The sequence below is a fragment of the Eutrema salsugineum genome, unplaced genomic scaffold (assembly GCF_000478725.1).
Source record: "Eutrema salsugineum unplaced genomic scaffold, Eutsalg1_0 scaffold_9, whole genome shotgun sequence".
Lineage (NCBI taxonomy): Eukaryota > Viridiplantae > Streptophyta > Magnoliopsida > Brassicales > Brassicaceae > Eutrema > Eutrema salsugineum.
In genome coordinates this window covers 7,509,240-7,516,649 of record NW_006256342.1, presented here as the reverse complement: position 1 = coordinate 7,516,649, position 7,410 = coordinate 7,509,240, and positions in this window count along the sequence as shown.

Here is a 7,410-nt window from a genome sequence, read left to right as displayed (position 1 = left end):
GAGAGAGACAATCATTATCACTCACATCCTCGAGATCTGGAGAGGCAGAGTTGCAGATTTTAGAATATCACTGTTCCTCATCAGATAAACAAGTTTGAGTTTCTCCCAATCCCCGAGCCGTTCCAAGATATATCTTTGACAATTCTGAGAGGCCGAGACTCCAGCTAAGAAAGCTCCATGAGCCAATCATTGATGCTTGACGTTCACAGCTTCTCGTCCAAAGAATATGTTATCCACTGGCTCTCCTAACCTCGCATAACATCCCTGATTGGAGCGGGTGAGGAACAAGATGATGTTTATCTTTATTGGGATGTGACTATTGGCCTATTGCTAGAGAACACAGAGTTATAGCTTCTCAAGATCAGACTTTGAGGCATCGGCTCTTACTGCATCCCTCCTTTGGTGTTTTAGAGTTTTTACATTTTATTTCCGGTGTTAAGAGTGTTTTCCGATAAGTTTGGAGGTTGTGAGATTTGTTTTAAGTCTAAACAAACAAGACAAGTGTTTTGCGATAGATCTAATAAAACATCAGATTTTTTTGATCTCATTCACTGTGACCTTAGGGACCATACCGTGTTCCCTCCTCTTGTGGTGCAACGTATTTTGACAATTTTGGACGACCACTTGCGTGCTGTGTGGATATATTTGTTATTTGAAAAAAGCGAAGTTAAGACGGTTTTGCCAACATTCTGTGCGATGGATACAAGGCAGTTTGAAAAACTTGTTAAGATTATTCGTAGTGACAACAGATCAGAATTTATGTCATTGTGCAAGTATTTTAACAAGAATGGCATCCTTCATCACACCTCTTCTGTGGAAACACTGCAGCAGAATGGTGAGCGGAAACATAGAAATATCCTCAAAGCATCTCTCACTCTCTAGTATTTCAGGCTAATTTGCCAATCAAATTTTTGGGGGAAAGCGTGCTTGCGGCTGCTCATGTGATCAATTTCACACCATTGTTGAAAGGGAAGACTCCTTATGAGATTCTCTATGGTGAGGCACCTTCTTATACAAGTCTTAAAACGTTTGGGTGTTTATCCTTTGCTCATCGTGCTTCACGTGATAAGGAAAAAGTTTGCTGAGAGAAGCTTGCAATGCATCTTTGTTGGTTATCCTTATGGAAAAAAAGGTTAGCGTTCATTTGATATTGAGAAAAAAATGTTGGCGTTCGTTAGACATTGAGAAAAACAATTTTTTTTGTCTCCCAAGATGTCATCTTTGATAGTTTTTCCATATGATAACAAGGTTGTCGAGGTCTCAGAATCTGCTTCGATTCTGGTGGCTGCGCCACCTCGTGTCAGCACTACTCTTCTCACTGGCCTTGGAAACAGGGGGAGTAGTGGTGATGAGAATAATTTAGTTAGTGATGAGGATGATATAGCTGTCGAAGAAGTAGTTGATACAATTCCTCACATGTCCGTTGAAACAGAGCCTGTTGAAACAAAGGTTGTCGTGACAGAGTAGTGTAGGAGAAACTCAAAAATGAAGAAAGATAAACATTTTCATTTTGGAGAAGGACCCCAAAAGCCATGACTTGATGACCTGATCTGTTTGAAACCACGGTGGGAAGTCAGGGTTGGGAAGCTCTTGAGCGTTGTTGTTGGCTCCTTGAACGGTGATGGTTAACGGAGGTTGTGGTGTTGCCCCATTTACGAAGCCGAGAAGGCCTTGTCCGTTCAAGAATGCTTCAAACTGAGTCTTCCACAGGATATAGTTGCGTTGAGTAAGAGTAACAGTCACACAGTTGGTGATGCTAAGGGATGGAGGTGCGTAAGCGTCCATAGTATCGTTGCTGTGCTCTGATACCATGTAGGAGAAACTCCAAAATGAAGAAAGATAAACATTTTCATTTCATAGATGATAAAAGCTTAACTTACAACTGAGTCTAATTCTCTAATTTATACAAAGAGTGAAGAGACATAAACCCTAAAGGGTGCAAGACAGATGTTGATCATCCAGATGTGTCCAGAGAATCAAGGGCAGAGAATGCATTGAACAGCTTGATGTTTGTGTTTGTACTTCTCTGCAAATGTTGTACAACTCTGTTAACTCTGATTTTGTTGACCTTATCTTCATTTGACCGTTGCACAATAGCTGGGCTGGATGGGCCTTTGTTGGGCTTTTCTCGAGTTTGATTCAGTTGGCCCAGCTTTCCTTTTGCGTTGTCGTTTTGAGCAATTATCTATTGCTCTGTTTTGCTGCTTTGGATAATAGTTCCCCTCAAACTTGATATGGGAGGAACGTCAACGCCAAGTTTGAATCTCAGACTTGTGAAGGCATCGTGAGGCAGTGATTTAGTGAAAAAATCTGCGAGTTGTTGATGTGCCGGGACGTGTCAAACAACAAGAGATCCGAGAGCAACTCTCTCCCAAACATAATGATAATCAGTTTCAAAATGCTTCGTCCTTTTGTGTAACGCCGGGTTCGCTGTGAGCTGAACAGAAAAGAGATTGTCCCCATACAATTCTGGTGTCACTTGAATAGGAACACCAAGCTCGCGAAGGAGTGCACTGATCCAAGTCATTTCAGTAGCTGTTTCGGACAAGGCGCGGTATTCTGCCTCCGTCAAGCTTTGAGAAACGATTGGTTGTTTCTTCGACGAACAGGAGATGATATTGGAGCCGAGAAAGGTGCAGAAACCTGATGCGTGCTCGTGTCAACTACGTGAGGGCACAAGTTTTACCCTTAACAAAACAAATGAAAGCCGCAAGTGCACAGTTAATCAGTTGTAGTATTTAGGGATCGAATCCACAGAGATTTGTGTGCCTGGTATTCTTCTACGGTTTTTAACTTTATGTCTAGACTAAATTGGTTTTAAAGGTTGGTTGTTTTTCTTGCGAATTAAACTAAAACAAAAGAAAGCAAATAAATCTATCCTAAAAAGCAAGTAAAGAAAATCGAATGAAATGCAAATGGAATAAGTAAAATATCGAACTAAACAAAAATAAGGCAAGTAAAATATCGCATGAAAGGTAAATAAAACAAGTAAATAACGAACTAAGGAAATTGAAATGCAGGTCTAAGAAAGCAAGTAAAAATCGATGGAATTGTAAACTATGGCTAAAAACGCTGAGCTTTTGGGAACTCTAAGGGATCATAATCGGTTTTAACACTAAGATAGATAGATTGGAATTGACGGATAACAATATATGGGTTCTAGAGCTAGAGTACGGCGGTATGACTACGTCACAGTCGTGATCATAACCGACTGTTTCTCGCAATCCTGACCAGTAGGTTTCCACTCTGGCCCTGAAAGGGAGAGAACGCAAGAGCTGCACAAGACTCGTCAATACTCACGATCTCGCCGCAGGTAGGTTTCCACTCCTACGGAAAAATCGCCTGTTTCATTCTAGGGCTGATATTTAATGAAAACTTTCGCAACACTAACTATCTAGATCAGATACTAGATGATCAATCAAGCATACATGCAATAAGAACAAGAATAAACAGAGAACAGGTCGAAATCCCAGATCTATAAAACCTAGATGTCTTAATCGATTATGAGATCCCCTTTCGGGAACCCTAAGCCCAACTCGGGATCTACTCAGACATGGCTGAGTTTGACATCATCATTGGATTTAATAAAAGTAATGAAAAACAGTAAAGAAAAGAGATAAAGAAAGCTTCTCTATTGAAGAACTCGGACTTGAAAAATCTTCTACAAAAATCTCATAAAAACGGCTAAAGGAAAAGGGTTTCTGTAAAGTATCTAGGGTTCTTCCTAAAAACGACCTAAATGACATGTATTTATAGTCTCCAATACTCCATGGTCTCTAGGGTTCCGGAATTGAGGCTGTGAATGACTTTGGGCTTCAGATAAGTGGGCTTTAAGTCGGAGCTTGAATGCCGCGGTCGGGAGTGTTGTGACCGCGGCAATTGGCTTGTTGGCCGCGGTCGAGAAGCTTCTGACCGCGGCAAATAGCTTGTTGGCCGCGGTCGCGTGAGTTGCTGGCCGACTCCGCGTGGCTCCGGGGCTAATGGAATATCTTGAGATCCAACCGTTGGAATGTCTCCAAACCAAGTGCATTTGAAAGCTGGTTGATTCTTCTATAAGTTGTCCAATTGTGAGGGTGATCAGACGGTGAGAAGGTCTTCGTCTCTCCATGAGAGTTTTGACGGTCTGCATTTATCCAAAAGAGTCTTTTTGTTCCATTTTGTGCCTCTTTTTCCCAAATTACCTGAAAAGTCTTTTAAAATCCGGAAACATAGAAATCATTTGAAAACCTTTGAAAATGGAGTAAAAACACCTGTAAAAGATATTAAAATGATCCATAAAAATGGTCAAAATCCGGTATTATCAACTCCTCCAGACTTAGTCTTTTGTTTGTCCTCAAACAAAACAAAGGCTAAATCTCGGCGAGAGGTTTGAAAAACGCAGGAACTAAACAAAATCTCAGAGACCAAACTTCTAGACCAATATCAATCAGTATGCATCAATCGGGGATAGCCTAGAAAATTCTCACTAGCAATACAGGCATAACTAGTCCGTTAATCCGTCATGCAGAAATCTATGCACTAAGATCTAACTTCCAGTCAACTAGCTCTTAACATTCATTAAAAATCTCGGTGGTTCTCATCAAAGAAAATCTAGGCAAGGCAATCTAGGCTAGGTGTAAAGAAGGATTATTTTGGGGGTATGGCTTAAAGTGTTTAAGGGTTACCTGAAGATCTGGAGGATGTAGGACATTATGCAAAACCGCAAGAGAGAGTGAAGCTGTTGGTATCCACAGTTTTCAGTCACTTTCTTCTTGACATAGATTCATGGTCTTCTTCCTCAAGTTCTCTCCAAACTCCCCCAGACTTAGATTTTTGTAAATCTTTCAAAACAATAGCTCTTTAAACGAATAGTGGTTGCTCATTGCTCCACAAATTTCGACAATCTAAGACTCATTAGGCTTTTTGTTTCCCTTTCTCTTTTCACGTTTTTTTTTTTTTTTTTTTTTTTGGAGAAAGGGAACACCTTTAGATATAGAGTCTTAGAAAGCACGAATTTACCAGTTAATATCTGTCTTGTAAATCTTTATTATGTTTCTGATACTCTTCCTTCCCAATTCCATTCAATCTCCTTTGTAAGTGACTAAAAACTGCGTCGCTCCTCTTCTCTCCGACGTTTTTGCACATATCTGCTGATATAAACTAAAGAGAGAATGCATGAGGATTGAAAACAAGGGTTTTGGGTTTAGGGTATGGTACCAGATAAAGATAAACTGGTCATCTAGGACGACAAAGAGTGGTAAAAGTGATGGTAAAAGACGTCCTAGATGTGTATGTCGATGCCTGCCTAAAATCAATGATGAGAAAATTAGATATCAATATTAAGTCCAAATAAAATGAGCTAGTATATCCTGTCAGAAAGAATCTCCATGAATAGAAGTCCTCTGGTGGGAGTTCGTAGTGCAAGTACTCTAGCTACCGCCTAGTCTAGTGCTAACCACAAATGAGCTTGTAGAAGTGTGCAGGTCTAAATCATCATAGTTTTGCGTCAAACATTCCTGAAAAATACTTAATGTCGAATTTACATACTAAAATTTAAAAAGTACTTGAAATTAAAAGCAAAAGCAGGAAAATAATTAGTACGGATAGACATCCTCCCCCAAACTTAAATCACATTGTCCCCAGTGTGAAAAAGTTGGTGAGAATATGGTGAATAAAAGCAAAATAAAATAAAATAAGATAAAAGAAAAGAAAATGATGATAGAACCGTGATGGTACTGAAGTGTTGATCAATCACTCATCCTCCGAAGTGTCGTCTTCCACTCTCGGGTTTGTCTCCCTCCCAATGTATCGAATCTGTGGTGGCTCAGGAGGTGCTCGTGTTTCTCTTGAGTGCTGGAGCAATCTCATCACATAGCTTCTTCTTCTTGGTCTGGCTTGGTTCAGCATGTACTCTCCTAGAGTAGCATCGTCGGGAATGTCATCGAAGCTGCCACCAGTTCGACGGCTCCTTCGGGATCTGGTTTCATCCATTTTCTGCAAAATGAAATGATTCTTGGAAAAAGAGTGAATCTGGGTGCTAATTTTAACACATTAAGATCTGTTATACTAATACTAGTATAAAGAGATTAATTAAAATTATTAGCAAACAAAATTGATATTAAATCAGAGAAATCAAGTAGTTCATGACTAAATTCGGATTTTTGATGTTCTCAACAAAGAAATCTTCTAAAAATCGGTTTTTATGAGCAATTTCCATGTGAATTCTAAAGATTACCCAATACTAATCACTAATCACACAAGACGAAATCAAATTCATCAATTTTGCTGTTCCAAATTCGATTTTTATGAAGCATGTAGAATTCAAATTTCAAAAATCTCAATTCCTCTTAAGCTAGGTGCTAAAATCGATTTTTAGATAACCTAAATGGATAATCTATCATTCTTAAGCTATTTCCACCATCAATAGACCAAGATTTGGGTTTTTAAAGAAAACCCTAAATTCAAAATCGAGTAAGAATGGTGAGTTTGAGGTTCATACCTTGCTGGAAAGAGAGAATTGATGGCAGAATTGAAATCAGCTTTGAAAAAGAGTGAGGTTTGAGCCAAAAATCTCTTAAAAAGCTTAAGAATTGAAAAATGTGTTCTTTCTCCTAAATCTCTAAGGGGGTGTTATTCAATCAGATTTTTTAATAGAATTGAAATTCAACCATAATCCATTGTTATTCAACTAATGATTCTAAATAATGTTTGAAAATCCAATGTTATTGAATTTTTTCATTGTAAATCATGTTGAGGAGATTTTAAAGTTTAGTGTTATTCAATGAAGATTTTAAATCTTTTACAAAAATTCAATGTTATTCAAAACTAAATGTCTTTTAAAATCTTTGTATATTAAGTCATTTCAAATCAGTTCTAATAGATTTTTATGAGTAAATTATTAGAATCAAAATCCAATGTATATTGCAGAGATTTTAAAATCTAAACAAATGAATCCATAAAACTGATATCAAATTTTAAATCTAAAAGATTATAAAACCAAGAAAACTCATTTTAAATTCATGATTGAATAACACCCCCTAAGTCTTTTGGAAGAGAAGAGAAGAAAGAGTTTTGATCCAAAAAGTTTGTTTCTTTTCTTTAAAAAGCGTTTTTGAAGCAAAAACGGAAAATTTCTGGAAATTTTTAAGTTTACGGGAACTTACCTTTTCTTGTTTGCACATTAGGAAAGTTTAAAACTTACGGAGGATCTTTTCGGGTTTTACCGGGAACATTTCAGGAAATACCGGGAATCACCAGGCAAACACCAGGCAACACCGAGAAATCACCAGGCAACACCGGGAATCACCAGGCAAACACCAGGCAACACCGGGAAATCACCAGACAACACCGGGAATCACCAGGCAAACACCAGGCAACACCGGGAAGTCACCAGGCAACACCGGGAATCACCAGGCAGCGGCAGAAATCCGC